At 39.0% G+C, this 24,676-nt stretch overlaps 1 pseudogene; it reads left to right on the top strand.

Annotated features, from left to right (window-relative positions):
- Positions 1–10,185: 10,185 nt before the first annotated feature.
- On the top strand, positions 10,186–24,360 carry LOC145550358 (uncharacterized; annotated as a pseudogene).
- Positions 24,361–24,676: the final 316 nt, after the last annotated feature.

Here is a 24,676-nt window from a genome sequence, read left to right as displayed (position 1 = left end):
TGATTTCAGTTACTAGAGTGTCCACTCTAGTAACTGCCGTTTTTGAACTTTTTCTGCACTTTTAGAAACAAAATTATGCTGTTCATACATATTTCACTGTAGAGAAATATTTTATGCATTAAAATGTAGCCACGAGTGTCTACTTTATGGAATTATTACTATCATTGTTACAGGTTTTACTGTTTTCTGTTAAACTCCTCTGGAGTACAACCTTGTCACACTTTCTCCTATTCTTTCAATGTATTTTCCTCTTATGCTCTGTTTTTATCTGTGTCTATGCATTCTGCTTGTCTACTTTTCTGTTTGCCTTCTGGTTTTACTGGTTTTACTACCTTTTAAGATCTTCTACAATCTTTAATCAATTTTATAAATTCATATATCAAAGATTTCTGCTTCTTCTGACCCTTTTTGCTTTTGGTTTTCCTCTGTTTTACTCCTTCAAATATTTCTGGTTCACTGTTTCCACTAATTTTTTATACTTATTACTTTCACTATTGAATTGTTTCAACTATTCCTGGGATTGCACTAATTTCCTGTTGTTTCAATTATGCTCTTTCTTAAACTCTGTTTCACTTTTTGACTTTTTCAAATAATTCAGTTTGCAAACAAACTCCTGCTTCTTCTGCTCAATTCTGCTATAATTTATATATTATATAATTTATATAATTTATACTGTATAATTCACTATTAATTCACTATTAAATATATTAATATAGTATATTCACTATTCAATTGTTTCAACTATTTCTATGTTTCTATGCATTTTGCTTGTCTACTTTTTGTTTGCCTTCTGGTTCTACTGGTTTTACTATCTTTTAAGATCTTCTACAATCTTTAATCAATTTTATAAATTCATATATCAAACATTTCTTCTTCTTCTGACCCTTTTTGCTTTTGGTTTTCCTCTGTTTTACTCCTTCAAATATTTCTGATTTACTGTTTCCACTAATTTTTTATACTTATTACTGTTTGACTATTCAATTGTTTTAACTATTCCTGCGATTGCACTAATTTCCTGTTGTTTCAATTATGCTCTTTCTTAAAATCTGTTTCACTTTTTGACTTTTTCAAATAATTCAGGTTGCACACAAACTCCTGCTTCTTCTGCTGAATTCTGCTATCATTTCTATATTATATAATTTATATTATATATACAGTATAATTCACTATTAATTCACTATTATATTATTAATATAGTATATTCACTATTCAACTGATTCAACTATTTCTATTTCTTCTGCTTTCTTCTACTTCTTAAACTTTTCTCTACTTTTTCTTGCATTTCTGCAGCAGTCATTCTGCAAATATGCATTCTCACGGCTGTTTCGCTAGGAACAGCTATTTTTCTAGTTATTATAGTTATTTATTTTTCTTCCGTTACCGTTAATGCGGCTCGTACCGCTGCGTGCCCACCCACAAAAGTGGTATCAAAACGTGCGGCTCGATCCCGGCATTGGAGCTATTACTTTTATTGGGGATCGGAGTTACGACGGCGACGTAAAAAGTGAAAAACGAGCGAAATTTCCAACTGCCGAAACGCAGAGTGTAACTGACACCAACTGCCGCTTTTTTAGAGTGAGAAACAGGGTAGAATTTTGACCCAAAAATAATTTTGAAATCGCTCTCATGGCCGCCAAACTTGTGCTATTGGTATGAAAGTTGGTCAGGAGATAGCACCGCATGCCTGCTCCGGTAAAATGTTTTCAAAATTTCTCTAGGGCTTACGGTTTTCTGTCAGTGCTTCAGAGCAAAGTATGGAATGACAACTGACGCATCCCCAGTGTTATATAGTTTGAACAAAAATGAAAATTAAACAAGGCAGAGTTTTATTAATACTGTAAAAATGTTACACATGATATGTGCATTAAAATAAGTTATGAAAATAAAAAATGAATAAACAACTCTAAAACTGACATGTACATCAATTTATTTGCTTATGTGATGGTTACAACACTGTAACATATGATTGGTGTGTATTAAAATGAAGTTTACTGAAAGTTCAATAAAGTCTGCATTCTCAGTAGTGCACCGCCGTAGGCGGTGCAATATTAGCTTTTTTTACTTTTTTCTCAGGATAGTGAACTGCCTTGCGCAGCAAGGCAGTTCATTAACATTAGCACAACATTGCATTTGACCCCTTTAGTGCACCCGTACGGTCAATTATTAAACTTTTTGTTATTTATTTTAGGTTAACTGCTTGCCAGCAAGCCTTGATTTTCAATGACTTTTTGGCTTTTTGTATGTTTAACAAATTGTTACATTGAATTGGTAGTTAAATGAGCTTAATGAAGTTTCAAAATTGCATATTCCTGAGGTTAGTGCACCCGTAGCAGTGCTGCTTATGTTTTGATTTCTAGGTTACTTTTCTGTCAGGTGCTTCAGAGCAAAGTGATCATGACCAACTGACGCTCCTCCTCTGTTTAATATAGGTTTTTGAAAAATTACTGAGCTCTGCACACACCATATTTCTCTCATCAGTGCAATTCTGTGAATGACCTACAGATATGAATCACGGTACTATGGAGACGACAAATAGCCCTCATACGCTTCAAACGGTTTTCGGATCGCTACGATCTTGATGGAGGTCGTTCAGTGTGCTTGTTTAGTGAAATGCTGCTCAAACAGATAGAATTGTCTCCCCTGTGTCTCTCTTACAGCGGCACCTGTGGCCTATTACCATAGCAACCGAACATGCAACAGTCCTGGTCAATACAAACTATGAAACATACAGTAAAGCAGAGGCTACTATTAAGTGGTTAACACACCACTGTTAAACATTGGATTAGTGTGGCCATTTACAATGAAGCTTAATAATTTTCAAATAAAAGCCTTGATCATTTTTCATCTGCAATGCTTACTGGTGTTTACCAATTACTGTTACAGATGGATAGTGTACATGATGACCTCTGAAATTCAAATAAGCTTGGCATTTACATCAAGCTTGCCTACATACTGGTAACAAACACTTACACATGAATTGTGTCATAAAATGAAGCTAATTGAAACTTCAAATAAAACTGTATATTCTCACATGAGTGCACCGCTGCTCAGATGTGAACTGCTTGCGCAAAGCAGTCATAACATAGCACAACTTAGCATTCATGACTATATGCTCAAACAGTTTTGGATCACTCTTGCAGTTCTGAACAGGAAGTTGGACTGCTTGTTCAGAACTACAGTTAGAATCTGTTTCTCTTTGTGTCTCACTCACACGATAGTTGAGCTGCTCTTTAGAATTACAATGACTGAAGGTCAGAACTACTCTCAATATCACATAGGGATGAGCTGGCATTTAGATCTACTTGCTGTTTTGGTCATTATATTGGTGGAATATACAAACCACAGTTACACATTGGATAAGTGTGGCTATTGAAATGAAGCTTACTAAAAATTTCAAAATAAAAGCCCGACATTTTTCACGTTAGGTTATTGGTCTTTTGGGCTTTATGGTACTGGTTTAAACAAACCAGACTTGCACATTGAATTAGCGTGTCATTAAAATGAAGCTTAAGGATTCTTTCAAAATAAAAGCCTGCATACTCCTCTCATGTCAGTGCACTGCCATAGGCGGTGCAAGAACTTTTTTTTTAACCTTTTTTTCTCAGTATATTAGCACAAAGAGTAGCACTTCACTGCCCCCTAGTGCATTGCCTTGCGCAGCACACACACAGCAGTTGGCTGAGGATTAATTACTATAGAAGAACTACAACATGGTGGAACTCTCAGATACCACACATTAGGGCTGAGCTGGCATTTAGAACTACTTGCTGTTTGGGCATTATATAGCTGGACTGTTACACATTGGATTAATGTGGCCATTATCCAATGTGTAACAATTATGAAGCTTACTAAAAATTTCAAAATAAAAGCCTGACATTTTTCACATCAGTAATTGCTCTTTTGTGCTTTATGGCATGGTTTAAACAAACTACGTTACACATTAAATTGGTGAGGTAGTTAAAATGAAGCTTACTGAAATTTCAAATTAAAAGTCTGTATATTCCTCACTTTTAGTGCACCGCCATAGGCGGTGCAATAATATTAGTGTTTTTTATGTTATTTATTTCTCAGGATAGTGACAGTTCATTAGCATTAGTACAAAAGTTATCATTTCACTGTCTTTCACTAATACACTAGCATTTTCACCTAAAGTTAGCTTTTAGCAATTTTCTCATTATTAGACATGTTTAGTGTGCTGAATAGTAGTAAAATTAAAACAACATTGTCCTGTTGCTCCACATGCTACTGCCAGCATTTAGCTAACATTAGCATATTGGCTAATTTTAGCTCATGCATAATTTTAACATAATGAATGGTACAACTACAGCTTATCAACATGCTTCTTCCTCTCCACAGTTAATTGACTACGTTGCAGCTTTCTTTAGCATTAATGCTAATTTTTAACATCATAACGCTGCGTCAAAGCCGACGGGCACACTTTGGCATGCCCCTTTAAAATTTCTGCAGGAATTTTCTAGTTAGGGGCATGCCATAGCAATGCATAAGGAGAGCAGTACTGACTTGCGAAGCAAGTCAGTACTGCCTCCATGCATTGCATGGCAGGCACCTATTGTTCTACACCCAATAGAATGTCTGTTTATTATTATAACATCTTCTTCCATTACCGTTAATGCGGCTCGTACCGCTGCGTGCCCACCCACAAAAGTGGTATCAAAACGTGCGGCTCGTACCCAAGAAGGGAGCTATTACTTTTATTGGGGATCGGAGTTAGGATGGCGACGTAAAAAGCGAAAAACGAGCAAAATTTCCAACTGCCGAAACCCTAGAGTGTAACTGAAACCAACTGCCGCTTTTTAGAGTGAGGAACAGGGTGGAATTTTGACCCAAAAATAATTTTGAAATCGCTCTCATGGCCGCAAAACTTGTGCTATTGGTATGAAAGTTGGTCAGGAAATAGCACCGCATGTCTGCTCCGGTAAAATGTTTTCAAAATTTCTCTAGGGCTTACGGTTTTCTGTCCAGGTGCTTCAGAGCAAAGTGATGGGACATGACCAACTGACGCTTCATCCCCAGTGTTTTATATAGGTTTTTGAGTTACTACAGATGGAGGGTGAACAGAATGTTAAATCTACAGGCAGGGCAGAGTTTTCTTGGCATTATATCACTGGTTTAACCCAACCACTGTTACACATTGGATTAGTGTGGCCATTTAAAATTAAGCTTACTGAAAATTTCATAATAAAAGCCTGTATATTTCTTTGCAGCCTAACTAACTCCTAACTAAAGCCTTGACATTTTTCACATCAGGTCATTACTCTTTTGGCCTTTATGTGACTGGTTTAAACAAACTACTGTAACACTATGATTTGGTGTGGTAGTTAAAATGAAGTTTACTGAAAGTTTCAAAATAAAAGTCTGCATATTCCTCTCACGTTAGTGCACCGCCAAAGGCGGTGCAATAATATTCAGCTTTTTTTACCTTTTTTTTCGCTCAGGATAGTGAACTGCCTTGCGCAGCAAGGCAGTTCATTAACATTACCACAAACATTAGCATTTGACCCACCATATTAGTGCACCGCCATAGGCGGTGCAATAATATTAAAGTTTTTTGTTATTTATTTCTCAGGAAAGTAAACTGCCTTGCTGCGCAAGGCAGTTTACTGAAATAAATATCAATAAATATCTTGAGAAATAAATATCAGGGAAGACAAAAAGCCATCTCATACGCTTCAAACAGTTTTTGCATCGGCCATACGGATCTTGTAGGGGAAGGGGTCGTTCAGACTGCTTTTTTCATCAAATTTGACTTTGTGTTTACATCAGTCATTCTTAAAATAAGCATTTTACCCATTTTTGCTTTGGTCTCTGGTTAGTATATGTACCTAAGTCTTTCTTAAAATGAGCATTTTAAGCTAAGACCCTGTTCCTCCTTCTACTGAAGACAACTCCTGCAGGTAAAAAAAATATTGTTACATCATATAACCCCTAAAGAACAATACTACTGATGCATTTTTGAAATAATAACTTTGTATTTAGGGAAAATTACAATTGATCACAAAAAAAATTAAATTAAATCTTTTAAAAAAAAAAAGATTTAATTTAAAAATTACTGAGCTCTGCACACACCATATTTCTCTCATCAGTGCAATTACTGTGAATGACGTACAGATATGAATCACTGTACTATCGGAGACGACAAATAGCCCTCTCATACGCTTCAAACGGTTTTCGGATCGGCCTTACGGATCTTGAATGGGAAGGGGTCGTTCAGTGTGCTTGTTTTAGTGAAACTGGCTGGCTCAAACAGATAGAATTGTCTCCCCCTGTGTGTCTCTCTTACAGCTGGCACCCTGTGGCCTATTTACCATAGCAACCGAACATGGCAACAGCTCCTGGGTCAGATAGCAAACATTCTATGGCAAACATACAGTTAAAGCAGAGGGCTACTATTTAAGTGGTTTAACACAACCACTGTTAAACATTGGATTAGTGTGGCCATTTACAATGAAGCTTAATAATTTTTTCAAAATAAAAGCCTTGATCATTTTTACATACTGCAATTGCTCTACTGGTGATTTAAAAACTGGTGTTACCAAATTACTGTTACAGACTGGATTAGTGTAGCCATTGATTATGACGCTTACTGAAAATTTCAAAATAAAAGCTTTGGCCATTTTTACATCGAGCAATTGTTCTTTTGGGCCTTACATGACCACAGTAGCACATTGAATTACCATAGTCATTAAATGAAGCTAACTGAAAGTTTCAAAATAAAAGCCTGCATATTCCTCTCGTGTTAGTGCACCGCCGTAGGCAGTGCAATAATATTAGTGTTTTTTATGTTATTTATTTCTCAGTATAGTGAACTGCCTTGCACAGCAAGGCAGTTCATTAACATTAGCACAAACATTAGCATTTCACTTCCTTTGACTAGTGTACTAGCACTTTTACCTATAGTTAGCTTTTAGCTAATTTTCTCATTAATTAGACATGTTTAGTGTACTGAATGGAGTAGTAAAATTTAAACAACATGGTCCTGTTGCTCCACATGCTACTGCCAGCATTTAAACTAACATTAGCATATTGGCTAATTTTAGCTCATGCATCAATTTTAACATAATGAATGGTACAACTACAGCTTAGTCAACATGCTTCTGCCTCTCCACAGTTAATTGACTACGTTGCAGCTTTCTTTAGCATTAATGCTAATTTTTAACATCATAACGCTGCGTCAAAGCCGACGGGCACACTTTGGCATGCCCCTTTAAAATTTCTGCAGGAATTTTCTAGTTATTATAACATCTTCTTCCATTACCGTTAATGCGGCTCGTACCGCTGCGTGCCCACCCACAAAAGTGGTATCAAAACGTGCGGCTCGTACCCGAGAAGGGAGGTATTACTTTTATTGGGGATCGGAGTTACGATGGCGACGTAAAAAGCGAAAAACGAGCAAAATTTCCAACTGCCGAAACCTTAGAGTGTAACTGAAACCAACTGCCGCTTTTTAGAGTGAGAAACAGAGTGGAATTTTGACCCAAAAATAATTTTGAAATCGCTCTCATGGCTGCAAAACTTGTGCTATTGGTATGAAAGTTGGTCAGGAAATAGCACCGCATGTCTGCTCCGGTAAAATGTTTTCAAAATTTCTCTAGGGCTTACGGTTTTCTGTCCAGGTGCTTCAGAGCAAAGTGATGGGACATGACCAACTGACGCTCCCCCTCAGTGTTTAATATAGGTTTTTGAAAAATTACTCAGCTTAGTGCACACCATAGCAAAGCAAGGCAGTACATTTACATCAGTCTTTCCTACAATGAGCATTTTAGTTATTTTTTTCTCTCAGGGTAGTGGACCATTTACCTCATTTTTTAAAAAATGAGCATTATAGCTATTTTTCTCTCAGGTTAGTGGACTGCCTTTTACCTCATTTTTAAAAAAATAAGCATTATACCTATTTTTTTCTCTCAGGGTAGTGGACTGCCTTGCGAAGCAAGGCAGTACATTTACCTCATTTTTTAAAAAAAGAGCATTATAGCTATTTTTTTCTCTCAGGTTAGTGGACTGCCTTGCGAAGCAAGGCAGTACATTTACCTCATTTTTAAAAAATGAGCATTATAGCTATTTTTTCTATCAGGTTAGTGGACTGTCTTCCAGAGCAAGGCAGTACATTTACATCAGTCTTTCTTAAAATTAGAATTTAGCTATTTTTGCTGTCAATGCACACAGAACACTGAAGTGGACACTAATGCATCATAAAATACAATATCAATCTCTTGCCATCATCTGCAAATGCAAGAAATTTTTTTTTAAAATCCAATATTGCTGACAGACAAAAAATTATGCTGATTGGTTCTTTCTTCTGCTGAAGACAACTCCTGCAGGTAAAAAAAATATTGTTACATTATATAACCCCTAAAGAACAATACTACTGATGCATTTTTGAAATAACTTTTTATTTGGAGAAAATTACAATTGATCATCAAAAAAATATAATAAAATCCTTTTTTTCTTTTACAAAAAATATTTTCCTTCCTTTTTTATGCGTCAAGAAAATAAAAATAAAACATTGGGAAAAAATACTGACACAAATGATCACAATTCATTAGTGCATGATCAAAATCCATGCACTAAAGGGTTAAAATAAGCATTTCAGCAATTTTTTTCCCCTCTCAGGTTAGTAGACTGCCTTGCTCAGTCTCTTTTAAAAATAAGCATTTTAACTATTGTTGTTGCCTTTTTAACATTTGTTGTTTAGCAAAGCTGACCGGTCAGCAGAAGAGTCATACTCGCTGGAAAATGTCAATCTCTGATTGGCTGACAGCTAACATCTTGTTTCTACGCCTGTGACGTAAGGTGCTAAATCTGCCAGCCAGCTGTGTTGACAGTCTCAAAAAAAGCTATTTTGTTGCATTTTTTAAAATTGTTGTTTAGCTGAGCTGACTGGTCAGCTGTAGACACGTCATACACGATGGAAAATGCCAATCTCTGATTGGCTGACATGAAGTCCCAAGCCGCTGAAGCTTCTGGAACTTTCTGGCACTCTCTGCTTCCGAGTCTGCTACGGTCAAGGTAAGACGTGTTTGTGTTTTCTCCGTAAAATATAGTATTTTAATTTTTAATTTGATTAGAATATTATTGTAACTGCGTACAGTTGTTAGATTTAATGTGTTATTTGAAAAAGGTGGTCGATTTTAAAAGTTTTACTGCTGTGGAACTTTTCGTTGACTCTGATAGCATTCTGCTAGCTTGATGGAACAAGATTTTTCTGGATTTATACGGGAAGCTAAATGTTTGTACGCCCAAAAGACGCTAAAGAATAAATTACTGTGGTGTTTTTAATTATCATGTAATTTCTATATATGTCTATATATCTAATATATAGTCATATGCCGGCATTATGTGAGATATTTTTCCACCTGGGAGGGTGCGGTTTTTATTTTGCTTGTGTTAGAAGCACAGCAGTGGGCAGATCCCAATGACTTCATACTACTGCGAGTCCACACCGATCGATTTGAGTGTTAAGGGCGTCTGGTTTATAGTTGAAGCTTATGTAGCGACGTTTCGCGAAGATTGCGGTTCGCAGTTGAAGCCTTTCAGGTGTTTTTGGATGCGTTCACCCTGCAGCCTGAAGTGATCCAATTCTGACTTTTTTGGTAATTCCGATTTTTATTTTGTTTTTGCCCGGGCCGTTCACACTACCAGTAAATGCGACCTGTATGTGTTCTGCAGAGTGAACGATCAAACGACCTGAAAGTGTCCCGCATGTGCAGTAGAGGGCGCAATAGAGTCCGCGTTCTCTGTGTTCCGCCAACCGCCATAAAAAGAAGAAGAGCTCAGTGTTTGCGGAAGTAAACATGGTTGCTAATGGTGGAGCATAGCTTACATATTTGAAGTTGTCTGACCGGAGCAGCATATTAACAGCTTAATCCTCATTGTCCTCATTTATTCATACAGTAAAAGACTTGGTTCATTTGGATGAAATCTATTTTTTAAATTAACATATTTAAAACCCTTTATATTTATTTTTTAATCTCTGCTTTTTCATTATATTTGAGCCAAGTTGTAAAATGTATAGATGTTTGCAACAGTTGCGAAAAGTATCTCGGTCCTGCTTACAAGCCTCAGAACTTCTAAAAATGTTTTAAAATTATTTAAAAAATATTTTTACACCTCTTGTTTAATGGCCATTTATTTTGCTTCTCATTACAGCTTTTCACTTGTGCGAGACTGAGATTTGGAAGTTTTCCACTGCTGCTTGCTGAGATCCTAACTCTGCATCACCACACCATCAGCTTAATCCATCTACATACATATACCTCTTAATCCTACACATACTTTATCTACATATTGAAATAAGTTTTTTGCATAGTAACATTCACACATAGTCCTACAAATACTGTTAAATTTTAGATATTATTTGTAAATAACCAGGTTTCCCCCCCCAGGTGTCTTTTTTTTATTCTGGTCTTGCAGAATGCCACGTCGAGGCCGGCGCTCCGAGTCTGCTAAGGTGAGATGGAGGAAGCTGGAGAGTGTGCCGGACGTCGCCAAGGTATATAAATTACACATCGCATTAATTGTTTTTGTCTAACAGTAGTTTTTACTGTAGTTTTGACTTTAAGCGTGATCATAATTGTTTCTGTGTTGACAGCCGGGGACATCATCGCTCACGCCTCGGGCTTGGACCACCACCGAGTCTCCGCCGAAGAAGGTATAGCTACCATTTTACTTTTATTAACTTATTGTTAGATGATAAAGTCATTTGCTTTACTCATTCCATTTATGTCTTTAGACGTCGCGACTGCTGGAGGGTGGCCTGCCCGACCAGGTAAGTTCATGACAAGTCCAGGATAATTTATTTACAATAACCCAATCCAGTTATGTTTGTGGTTAATCTAAACATTTTTTTAAATTATTTTTTTGTAGATGTCCCCTGCTGTGGTGCGCCAGGAGGAGTCCCGTGCGCCATCGACCTCGCTTGGGTCACGTATGTGGATAAAATTTGTGTTGTTTTGTTGTTAAATTTTCAGAGGCATGAAAGTCTAATCTTGATAATTGCATGTCTCTAAACAGGCCGTGGGACGGGGCGTCGCCATCGGGTGGAGACGTGGCCAGCTTCCCGGGTGACCAGACGGAGCTGCAAGTTGGTTCTGCCTACTGCCGAGGCTCTGGAGAAGAAGGTACTTTTTTTTGTCAATTTCATATGCAAATCTTAGTTTGGATGATAAAATCAATCAAACTTTAATGGTTTTTCTTTCTTTTTTTCTTCAGTTTGCTCTTTTGGTTGGTGATTCTCATCTGCGTGCTATCGTGGATGGGTATTCTACCATGCCAAAGGGCGACTTCTCCTTAGGGTTGCTTGCATCCCCTGGAGCCTCTGCGGAAGAGTTGCGGCTTGAGGTCCTGAATACACTTCTGCCTCGGCCCCCCGAGGTGATCTGTCTTCTGGCCCCAAGCAACAACTTGACCGCCAGCAGGACCTTCGTGGAGGCCGGACGGGACTTTGCCAGGTTGTTGCGTACTGTCTGCGAACTCTCTGCTAATGTAAGTATAAGTATACTGCATTTATTCATGATCAAATACATCTGAAAACTTGTCGTATGTTAATTTGGTTCTTTTATTTTCATTGAAATTGACAGGTGGTTGTTGTGGACTTTCCTCCGCGACTTGTCGTGGACCAAAGTGCGCAACATCTGCTGCGGCAGGAGTATCGCCGTGTGGCTGCTCAGAGAAGTAAGTGACGGATTCAATTTGTGTTTATACTAAAACTTAAGCAAATTAACATTTTATGGTGTTCAGGGTTCAGATGTATGAAAAATTACTTATTTTCCTTTCGTATCTACTTTATCTCAAATTGTTAGTGTGACGGACATTAAGAATGACATTTTTTTATTTTCCTGTCCAGATGTTCGGTACCTGCCTGTTACGAGCATTTCCCGTTGAGCAGCCTGCACTTGTGGAGCAGGGATGGCGTAAGTTAAATAGATTTTTTTGTAATTTTAAAAATATTATTTAGGTGTACTGTATTTTATAAAATGTCTTTAACTGTTATAGGTTCACCTGAGCGACCATCCTGGGATGGAGGTCCTTGCTCAGTTGCTTCAGGCGGCGGTCTGCTCGCAACTTGAGTTAAGTGCACCGAAATCTCCAGCTCCGTGACGTTGGCTCCTCCCCCTCCTGGGACGGCTTCCCCCCCTGCGGTGAGACGTCCCTGCCCCGGCTGGTTGTGGTTGGTGAGGTGGCGCTCCCCGTCGTTCGGACCCCTTCGACTGGACTGTGGTTGGTGGCCGGAAGGTACTTGATACATACTTAGTTGATTTAAGCAAGTTTTGCATGTTTAACTCTTTAAAAGTCCACGAATGTGTATATTTGTCTTTTTAACATGTATGTTTTGTGATGGGGTAATAGCAAGAGTCCGCCTCCTTGAGTGTTCATTTCAACTTTTGTTTAATGTGCTGATTAGAGACTACATAATACATTTTTTTTTTTAGTTTTTTTTTTTTTATTGTGTTGAGAAGAAGAAAAACTGGAATTATGCTAAAATAATTAAGCCATTTTTTCCCCAGAAGATCAGGTAAATCTTAAAACCGGCATTTTGAAAATGTGAAGGGAATTAGCTTACAAACATAAATATGAAGTGCTACATGACGTCCCTCTGTTATGTGAAATTTCACATCTTCAAAAAATAATTAGGCGTATTTTAAGAAACTGGGGAAAGTTGTCCAAGTAACGACGAAAAGAGCGACTAGACCAGTTGGACTGGAGTAATAGCAAAATGGCGAGATTGTGATATTGATTGGTGTGACAGAAGTCTGTCAAACACATTTTGTAATATGTAGTTTAGTGGTTTATGAAATAAAATGTAGTTTATTGATGCCCAAGTGGAAATTGCTTATTTGCTGTAAAGGTGTTTGTCCAGGGTGTAATATTAGTAAATGGGAATGAAACCATAAGCAATATAAAATTTATAGAAATGTATACATAACTGTTAAGTAGTTTAAATAATTTGACTAAATATAAAATAATAAATGAAATAACTAGAGTACACATGAATATTTATTAATCTATAAATGAGTCAAGAAAAAACTTAAAGACACTTAGAGTTGGTTATTGTACACAAAGAATTATGGACTAATAAACGTGCAGCATACAGGGGTGGTCTGTTTTAACTGCAAGACAAAAAAGTGAAACTTGCAAAAAGAGTCTGAGGCACAGTGAAGATTGTGATGATGATGATAACAATGATGGCATTTGTATTAGAAATCTAGAGAATCAGAGGCATAAAGGGTAAGATGAGGTCAAGACAGGTGTAGAGGCAGCTACTCAGAGATCAAAGCTGAGGAATGGCGGCGCTGCGCAGCTGTAAGGAGTTGATCACCAGGGGATGAAGAAGAGCCACTCCCCAAGCAGCTAGCAAGCAGCATCCAGTTGTGGTGAGCTCCAGGAGTTAAGGTAGTAAACCTTTGTGAGCTCACAATAAAAATAAAACAATTTCCAACTTGAAATTTATGTAACTGTGTATGTGAAATAACTGTGTTTCCAAATGAAAAAAAATTTGTAACATTACACTCTTAAAGTTGTGTAGCAGAAAATACCACATAAAGCAATAATATGATTTCTGTGGAGGAAGTTCAAAGGTAAAATTTAAGTTTGTTAAAATTACTATATATGTATACCCTGGATCCAGAGGGTTTGCTGCCACTGAAAATGATTTTTCAATGTTTACAGACATCGCGTGAGGTCCAGGGTGGTGATGGCTGTCCACACACACTGGGAGGATGGTTGACCATCAGGTACACTTTTCTTCACCTCAAAGCAAAACTTGTTGTGTCCTCAATGTACAAATGAATCTATTTTAAGCTATTTCTTTTATTTATAGGGAGACCTGTTGGACTCTTCCATCCCCCGAATCCTGTGTGTTCAGCCAGCGTTGCTGGAGGAGATGGACCGGATCGTTCCTGCGTCTGGCCGTGACGCTCCGCTACCTACATGTCTCCGAAGGGGAAGAAGGTATTTTATTCTATTTTTTAAATACCAGTGATTTGATGTGCCACAATGGTTTTAAAAATTATATATTTTTTATTAGAAGGCGAGTCCGAGCGTCGTCCAGTTTCTGATCCCTCCAAGCTGAGTCCGGTGGAGCAGCAGGTGTGACACCGTTTCAGAAAACATATACAGATTTATGTAAGATGTATGTTCACTTGCACCAAGTTGAGGGCTTCTGTTGATTTATAGATGGAGGGAGCGCCGAGAGAGACCACCAGCCCAGCTCGTCGCGAGGCACGGAGACCGGTCCCCCGATGGACGTCGAGGCCCCTGCCGAGTCCTCTCCCGTGCCACCAGAGGACCATGTCCGGGATGGGAGCTGCCAGGTAACTCCTTCCTACCATCTCAGTCATAACAAATCGTGGAACATTGCGACATGTGAAAAAGTTGGCCTACGTGGTTCTGTGTATGACAAAGGTGCAAAAGATCCTGTCACTCACATGAGCAAAAAGCTACAAATGGTTGTGAATAGTGAGTTATGTATCTAAAAAAATATAACTTCAAGTTTTTGACTTAGTGGATTGATGCTTCATTTTTGTGCCTTTTATTTTTATTGAATCTAATTTAAAAACATTGGTTTTTGTTTTTCAGATTGGCTAAAAACTTAGCCAATGTACAGATTAATTTCTAAAGTACAGAAAAGTTTATTTGAGATGTACAAATATGAACATATGGATTTATTTTGTAATCCGATCAGAAACTGCTGTAATGACGGTATTTACCAATATGTTTACTTTATTAAATTTTATTTCAATCAATCTATTGATCATCAGAATAATTGATTTCTAAACTGCTAAAAACTGTTTACAACAAGCCTAATTAGTGGTGGTAGGTAGTCATTAGTTAATATTTGTATAAATACTGAAATGTTTTTTTTTTATGTTACAGGCTTCTGCGCTGGAACCCGGGATCAGTGGTCCACCGGTCCTGTTGGTAAGTGCTACTCATTCCCAGGCTGACAGGAGGTATGCTGCATTTTCCGTAATCACCAGTGCACATGCATGGCACTCACATTTTAGCTTACCACAATGAGGGGTTGCAGTTTGACACAGTGTTGCTTGACAGAGTGATTGAAAAAGGAGATGAACTTATACCGTGCTAAACAGCAACTGATCAGTGATGGAACATTTCGTGACAATCACTTGACTTTTGAAGAGATGCCTGACCATGTACTGACAGATGGGAACATCTATGCAGTACACACCACTGGTTTGAGAGTAGGTCATGTTTTGCTCAGAGCGGGAGCCCTCAAGGATCTCGACATTGGTTTGCCTCTTGCCCTGCAACTGGATGTCTGTCGGAAAATGTCACCCATGCTTTCTTTTGGTGACTCCTGAGTGCATTGCAGTTTCAGGGACAGAAGCGGTCGGTTTGGAGTTTTTGATTCCCATTCAAGAAATTCAGTAGGCCTGCCGCATCCCAGTGGTACTGCAGTGATGATGACTTTCTGCAATCTGTCTGACATGGTCAACCATCTGCATAAGCTCTTTCGAAACCGCGGACCCAATGCCACCTATGAGTTTGTGCCAGTAGGTTTGCCAGGGAAAATGACGGCTCTTCTCAGGATTCTGCCTTCAGAAATTCCACCTGAAGGCACAAAAGTAAGTCCAACTGTTTTCAAAACAGAGAGCACCTCTGAAGAGGAAATTCCTCCTTGGCTTAGGGAAGTTGCAAACGTATTAGAGGAAACGCTCCAACCATTCCAAATTGTCAAAATGCCAAAAGCTAAGAGAAGAAAATTAAAAACAGGGTCAACACGCAACATGGACAAATGTCGCAAATAAATGAAACAAAGTTCATCTCAAAAAGAAAATATCTGAAATCTCTAACATTTAGACCAAAAAGCTACAAGCCGTAAAAGAAACATACATGCTTCACCAAGCAAGAGAAGGATCAGTTCAAAAATAGATAAGGCAGATGCGTCTTTCCGGCAGAGAAAATAAATACTTCAAATACAGATTCAACTTTGCCACAGCTTCAGAGCCATCATAAGACACATGCGAGTATATAAGGAAACGTTCAGAGATGATCCTGTTTAGAAGCAGACAAAAATCATACATCAGGAATCGTTCAGAGATGATCCTGTTTTAGAAGCAGACAAAAACATACATCAGGAATCGGTTCAGAGAATAAATCCAGATCTTTCAGAAGCCAACACAAAAAACAATGCGTGAATATAGAAGGGAGTATCACAGTGAGCTAGTTATCGGGTCAACATAATAAAAATGTTGCTGACAGAAGAGTCAGAATATCAAGAAAAGCACTTTCCAGAAATTTCACACTGCAGCATGCTTTGCGAATTAGAAGGAAGTACAAAAAAACGTAGGCTTCCACCTTCAAACACCACGCCCTCTAATGACTGACGAAATGAAAGCTGCAATACAAAACTTTTATAAGAACATTCAAACGGACCGACATACGTTTGCACTGTGTGTCACAGAGCTCTTTTTCCCAATCAAGTGAAGCACTGTAAAAGAGATAAATATACCAAGAATATGCGTGTAGTAGCTGATTGTTAACAGGTATGTATGTCACGTGTGAATCTGCTTGCTCAACTCCATGTTCTGTACCCGAAGAGAGGACGGGGGAGTGGATCTGCTACACGTGTGACAGCCATCTAAGCAGGGGAAAGATGCCATCGATTGCTGTTGCAATAACCTTGATTTAGCTCTGTTCCCCAGGCTTGCGGAATTGAACGTACTTGAAAGGCAATTAATTGCAAAAATTCTACCTTTGCAAAAATTGTTTCCTTGCCCAAGGGACAGCAAAGGGCAATACATGGAGCAGTTGTCTGTGTTCCTTCTGACATGGAAACTGTTGTAAACAGTCTTCCGAGGCCCCGTGCGGAAGCCCAGCTTTTACAGGTAAAGCTGAAGAGGAAAACCAAGTACAAAGGCCATCAATACTTTTACACGGTCAACATGAAAATGTGTTAGCTGGACTGCGCAAGCTTAAAGAGACTCATCCAGATTACAAGAGGTAAGTATAAATGAAAGTGCCACATTTGAGGGTTTCCAAGAGGATCAGCCAGTCGAGGACTTAGATACACATGCAGAGGAGACTGAAATGGATGCAGCAGCAGACCAGCAACCTGACCAATAGGGCAGAGCATCAGGCACTTCGACCTGGTCTGATCTTGGACACTTGCATGCAGCCTCCTGACATAGCACAGGAAGTGCTGTCTTATGGAGAGGGAATTTTTAGCATTGCGCCGGCCCAGGGGAATAAGCCCATCTCCTTCTTCAGTGTTCCGAGACTTGAAGCCAAGCGTATCCTGTGCATTTCCCAACTGGAGTAAAACGTTAGATGATCCCGCCGTGTTAAACTTTCTCCAAGTATGTATTTCAATGCACGTCTGTTCTCAATAGATAGTCGGTTTGCGAAAGACCAGAGTTACCTTTTCTTTGCTCAGTTTGTTACAGAAACTAATATTGCCAATGATAGTATGTCCATTCAGACAAGGAAAGGGAAACCAAGCACCAAAGATGGAAAAACATTTCCAGCAAAATGCTAAAGGACAAAGAAGAGTTGGAAAAACTGATCCAGAATAAAGAGCCACTCGTTTCATGCAGCCGTTACGAGGAACTCCTGCTTATTGGGAGAAAGGATTACGTGATTTGCACGCCATGGTGAGGCAACTTGGAAAGCCCACTTTCTTTTGCACGTTCTCTGCTGCTGAAATGAGATGGCCAGAAGTCATTGAGGCCATCAAAGGTCAACATGGAGAGCAGGTAAGTTTTCTGAGCTTGACTGGAATGCAAAGTGTACATTCTTAGAAGCAACCCTGTCACAGTCATGCGCATGTTTGAAAAGAGGGTGGATGCCTGTTAGAGACCTCATTCTTTCCCCTGCACAACCCATTGGACCAGTTGAGGATACTTTTATCGCGTGGAATTTCAGGCAAGGGGTTCACCCATATACATGCTGTGATATGGATTAAGGACACACCTGAAATGGAAGACCCCTCTGTTGCGATGAAGTGATAAAGTTCATAGATCGTTACATATCTTGTCAGTTGCCTGATGAGACAAAGGATCCCGAGCTCCACAAAATTGTATCAGAGGTTCAAATGCACAGCAAAAAGCACTCAAATCATGCAAAAAGGTAATGTTGAATGCCGATTTGGATTCCCCAAATACCAATGGAACGCACCAGATACGTGCCTGTATTGACTTTGATCTGGAAAATGACGACGAAAAACCAAGCTAGAAAAGCAAAAGGTAGGAGAAGTCCAAAAAATCCAGATCAAAATTATCTCAAACCTACAAAGAGAGGCTAAAAAGAAACTGAAACCAATAAGGGACTTACTGAAGGATGAGAAATCATCTTTCAGGGATTTAGAAGAGTTACTCCATGCTTGTAACATGACCAAAGTGGAGTACAATGGCCATGTTGATGCTCTGACTTCTGGAATGGTGGTAATGATGAAACGTGATCCAAAGACAGCTGGGTTAATGGTACAATCCTGATCTTCTGCGGGCATGGAATGCCAACATGGACATTCAGTATGTGCTTGAGAGTATAGCTGATTGAGTACATGATGTCGTACATAGCCAAGCCAGACACGAAATGGCACAGTTCCTCAAGTCGTTGTTGAGATTTAAAGACGGCCAATGTGACCAAGCGATGAGATGAAAAAATATGCAGGCATATTCAAACAGAGAGAGGTCATGCTCAAGAATCGTTGCGCGCACTTGTAGCCTACCTCTAAAAATCCTCACGCAGTGTTTTTTTCTTCAAACAGATGAAGACGGTATGAAATGAGCCTTCCGATGAGTAAACTGTGAACATGTCCCCAGATGAGGAGAATGTTTGGATGACAGGATTGCCAGAAAATATCTCAACAGACCACAAACGCTGGAATTTGAACACATGTGCCTGCAGAATTGCGTCAGAATACAGGTTTTATACGGTAATCAAATTGAAGGGCCAAACGCAATTCCCTCCTTAATGATGCAGGATACATCCAGAAAAGAACTATGGGCAAACCTGCAGTCATTAGATTTACTCGCTTTTCTGAGAAAAAAACCCCGAAAGTTTTACGACGACTTCTGAAGTTGTATTTCCACACAGAAGAGATGAGGACCTTAGAAACGAGGAACACAAACCTACGAGCCTTTTACAACAATGGTTCCCGAGTAGGTATCAGGTAAAACGGTATGTGGATTTCAACCGCAAAAGGTATGAAGGGCAAGTAAGAAAATTGACAAGATTATGGAGAACTGAAAAAGCAAGGCCCGGTTCGTAACGCTTGGAACACTTTTGCACCCGAGGTTGAGTTGGACCGTTTGGATGCGCTGCTGAAAGACCACCAATGGAAGAGGAAGAAGAACAGACCCTATTCCAGATTATGAAATTAATGTCACAGTGGAGACATGCCAAAAATTGAAGCTCCTAAATTGAGCCCTGATTTCATCAGACAAATGTACAGGAGTTTAAATGAGACTCAAGCATCTGTGTTTACGCCATTCGCGATTGGTGCCTGAAGCGCGTCTGGGGTGACGACCAGAACCATTCTTTTATTTCTTGACGGGAGGAGCTGGCTGTGGCAAATCTCATGTCATCAAATGTGTTTACCAGGAGGCAACCAAGCTCTTGCGCCAGCTTCCTAGACTTCTTGATATTGGTGACATGTCAAGCCCACTGTGCTCCTCACAGCTTTTACTGGTACTGCAGCGTACAACATATCGGGAAGACTTTACATTCCATCTTGAAACTGCCCAAGAGTTTAAACCACCGTACAAGGGACTTGGAAATTCATTGGATGAAGTGCGGGCAGTTTTTTCTAATGTGGAAATCTTAATCATTGACGAAATCTCCATGGTCTCCAAAGACCTACTTGCATATGTTCACTGGAGATTTCAACAAATCAAGGGAAACACAAGGTTTATGGGGGGGTCTCGTTTTGGCCGTGGGCGACTTCTTCCAGTTGCCACCCTTGGACGAGCAAACCTCTTTGTGTCACCGAGGATGGCATGCTTGATATCTGGAATGAGAATTTCCAGATGGTCAGCCTAACGGAAATCATGCGGCAGAAAGCGACAGGGCATTTGCAGAGCTCCTGACCGGATTAGAGTTAAATGTAAAAGGATTTGCTCAGTGAGGATGACAGGGCTCTTTTGATCCAAGCTGTTACTGACCCCAAAGAGTGTCCAATGGATGTCCTACACATTTTTGCTACAAACAACAGGTGGACACCCATAACGCAGCAGTTGTGGCCTCTTTAGGTGCAGTAACAGTTGACATTCCGGCAGAGGACTACAAAAGGGTTACAAAGACGGGAAACATGATTAACTTGGGCTGTTGCATAGCGGGTAACAAACGAGACTTGTCTAACAGCATACAGGCTGGTTTGGGTTTAGGGTAATGATTATAAGAAATTTGGATGTAGAGGATGGTCTTGTAAATGGAACATTGGCACCATTGCTGATATTGTTACCAGTACCAAAGATGGAGCGACTAGTGTAAAGTTAATTGGACTCAAACTGGATAATCCACAGCTGGACACACAAAAAGATTCGAGGTAAACCAGACGGCATTGTTTACATTGAAAGATTTGAGGAACAGACTAGCGTAAGGGAGTGGTACGACGGCAATTCCAATGAAGTTGGCCTTTGGATGTACAGCACACAAGTGCAAGGGATGACCATGAAGTCTGCGTAATTTCCTTGAAGCGGATTTTTGAACCGGAATGGCATATGTGGCCCTCAGTCGCACACTTCTCTTGAAGACTTAAAATCATTGATTTCGATGAAGGTAAGATCTACGCTGATGAAAACATCAGAGCAGCTATGGAATCAATGAGATCAGCATCGTTCTTGCACACCAGACCCTCTTGAATTTTCAGTCGGGTCATCAGGGTCCAACTTTAACAATTGTCCACCACAATGTCGAAGGTCTTGTCTGTCACTCTGAGGACATGAACAACATCATGAACTCATGTTGGCAGATATCTTATGCCTAACGGAGACTCATTTATTTGGATCTTCTGTTCCAGCTTCTTGCCAACTGGAGGCTATTGTTTCTTTTCACGGAACAGACATGTCTCCTACTCAAACAGAGTCGACATTGCTACCAAGAGGGTGGGGGAGTAGCGACTTACTGCCGGAGTCTTCTCCAACCGCAGGAACGGAGATTCTTTAACGAGGTTACAGATCTTGAGTTCACGTTGTCAAAGTGGACTCCCCAATCACAGCCCTTATCGCGACCGTTTACAGGCCACCAAGTTTGATCTTGGAACATTTTAAGAATCTTCAAAACCTCTTGGATGGCCTGAATTCAATGATATTAAGCCACTGTTATATTAGGAGACTTTAATGAGGACCTTATTCCTCCTGGAAAAAAGCATCAATGAGTTGTTAGAGCAAAAGGCTTATTCAACTTATTACTGATCCAACCACAGAAAAACGCACTCTCTTGATCACATTTACATCTCCCATCCAGAATACTGTTCCAGTCGGGTGTCTTGCAGACTTACTACAGTTACCACAATCCTATATATTGTGTGTTGACTTTAGTATAAGCTGCTTCTACAGTGGCTTGCAAAAGAGTCATGTCTCTTGAAGTTTTCATATTTTATCACATACAACACAAATGTAAAATACAGTGGGGGAAACTAGTATTTAACCCTGTGCGATCGTCACATTCTGTTTACTCCCCTTGTCCTATGGGTCAAAAAGCGGGTTAAAAAACGGGTCAAAAGAAGCCCCAAAATAAGCAACTTGAATTTGATATCCAAAATCTATTTTTGCATGATGAACGATCTTATCAATAAATTAAGTTTAATTCATTTTATAGTGTGTTTTTTTGGTACACAACATAAAAAGACAACCAACAGTATTAAACGTTTCTTTTTACGAACAACCAGCTGCCATAAGGTTTTTTTTACACAGTAAAGGTTTATTTAATTATTTAAATGTGAAGTATTACTTCTGAATTAACTATACTGAAAGGTGAAAAAGTCAACAATCTAACTTTTTTGTCAACAGTTAATTCTTTTATATAGTTTAGGACATCAATTATGAAAATTCTTCTCTCATACAACGTCCTTCAACATTATAAGTAAATTATAAAAGAGTGAACTGTTGATAAAAAGATCCAAATTCTTGACTTTTTCTCTTTCATTATAATTAATCCAGAAGTAATAATTTAACATTGATCTAATTTCAATAATAATCTTTACTGTGTAAAGAAAACTTATGACATTTGGTTTGTGGTAAAAAGAAAAAAGGTGTAATGCTGTTCAAAGACAATTTTACATGATAAAAAAAATAATTAAACTTAATTGAATTAATAAATAACAGATTGTGTCATCATGCAAAATAGATTTTGGATTTAAAATTTTATTAATTTGTTTCATTTATGGGCTTTTGTTAGGGTGGGTCATTTTTGACCCGTAGGACAGAGGAGTAACGAGGAGTTACTATCGCACCAGGGTTAAGATATTTTTTCTACAGCTAAACATGCCAATGGGTCGCTTTTGATCCACAAGACAACACTGTTGATTTTTCCCTGGTAGTCTTTTCTGGGGTCCTGGAAAGGAGGGTCTGTAAGGTCCTGGAGAATGCATGGGAGTTTGTCCAAACAATCTACATGTGTTTTGTGGACTTGGAGTAGGCATTTGAGAGTGTACCTCTGAGAACCTTCTGGGGGGTTCTCTGGGAGTATGACATCCAAGGTCTTTTGATATGGGTTGTAAGGTTTCTGTGTGACTGATACCAGAGTTTGGTCTGCATTGTTGACAGTAAGTTTGGTTAATTTCTGCTGAGAGTTGGACTCCACCAAGTAAACGAGTCTGACTCTGCTGGAAATGCACACCAGACCGGGTACCAGTCACACAGGAACCTAACAGCCTCTAACATAGGGTCCAGTGCTCCATACTCCCAGAAGAACCCCGCAAAGTGTTCCCCTGGTGACTATCCGATGGAGCCTCCTCTCCAGGACCCCCAAATAGACCTTGCCAGGGAGGCTTATTCGGATCACACCATCCGGTTCCCCCTTTTTGAAAAAGGCACGGTAGGGTGTTCTCCGGTGACCTGTGTCTGAGTGAGGGAGCACTGAATCAACGGTCTCACTCATCATAAGGGGGATTCAGTTTGGTCTTTCATATTACATTCCGATTAAATATATTTGTGTTGTAATGTCTCAGTATGGAACAATTCAAGGGGTATAATTACTTTGTAAGCACTGTACATCTTAACCCTGAATTCATAACATGGGATTCTTTTTGGAGAAAATGTCAAGATCTCACTTCATTTTTAATGTCACTTTATCTGACTGTTTCCTTCGTACATGTGACAATCAGAAGCAGTGTGGATTGTTTTTCTTTATCATTGTTGCAGTGGGTTTGATATGTTTATTCATTGTGCACATTTGTGAATTATGGTGTATGCTTGTGGATTTTGCTGTAGGCTTACAAATATTCTTGTACACTTTGTGAATCTTTTCAGTACCTATTTAGTTCCATAGAAAGGAGGCTTCATAATAGGGTTTGTATGTGCACATGAAAGTTTGAGCTTTGAGAATACGAAAGTGGCTGATCTTGAAACACTCATCGATTCTCTGTCAGAGGAGTTGTTGGAATATTGCGCCAGGGAGAAGTAGATAAACAATCAGCTACTACATGTATATTCTGTTCTGTTTTGAATAAAAATAATTTTAATAGGTCTCATGTGGCCCAGACTTTTCCTTATTTTTCTAATCCAGTTAGAGTACCTGTTGCCTTCTTTGATATTTTTGCGAACTCCTTTTTTTATTCGTCACTATTTGCGTCATTTAATTAAAGCTCTCCTTTTTCATCGCTCCCCAATCACACTGCATTTTACTGCTGCAGCCTCCTAGTGGTTACCTTCACTTCACTAGCAGAACAAAAGTTAAACTCACATTGTCCTGTTAGACTCCTCTATATGGTGAGAATTTGTCTGGTTTTGGTGGAGTTAACCCTTTTTCTCCCAGTTTTAGTCTGTTTTAGCAGGTTGTTTTGCAGGTAGTTTCAAGCAAAATGATCCTATGGAGGCTGCCCAAGAAGAGAGAGAGGAAACGAGACCTGGAGGTTAGGCCCATGAAATGTAGCAAATGTATCTAAATTGTAGCAACCTCAAAAGTAGTTACTTTTTTAGTTGTTGATGATGATGCCTGTCTATTGATGGAATGACTGTGTATTTTTAGTCCAAGACACTCTCATGGACTTGGACCCTCACCCAATCTGAGGAGAAGATGGAGCTCTTGTTTCTTTAGATGTCCCAGGTGGTGCAATCTGACCAGATAAGTACATGACTAATTAAGGCTAATATATTTGCAGATTTTGTTTATTTTAACTTGAGATTGATGATGTTGTATATCTAGGTTTGATGGGAGGAATCCAGTGGATATATGCTCTTTTTTTCTTGGGTGATGTTGGTTATCTATATTAATCATCTGAAACCTTTGTTTAAACAAAGTTTCATTTTTACTTTATTCATTCATAATCAAATAGATGTTTAAAAATTTCATGTATATTAATTTGTCTTTTTTTGTTTGTTGTTTTTTACTACAGAGTCCGTGATGTGTCACTCCAGATTGGATCCCGAAGAATTACTTGGCCAAATAAAAGAACTTTTGAGCTTTTGGAGCAGTTTTTTATATTGTTTCAAATAGTTTTTCATGTATGTATATATTTAAATTAGTTTCATTT

Source organism: Poecilia reticulata, unplaced genomic scaffold (genome assembly GCF_904066995.2).
Source record: "Poecilia reticulata unplaced genomic scaffold, P_reticulata-male-v2 Scaffold_36, whole genome shotgun sequence".
Classification (NCBI taxonomy): domain Eukaryota; kingdom Metazoa; phylum Chordata; class Actinopteri; order Cyprinodontiformes; family Poeciliidae; genus Poecilia; species Poecilia reticulata.
The sequence above is the reverse complement of the archived record's forward strand: the minus strand, read 5'-3'. Positions and strand labels throughout refer to the sequence as shown.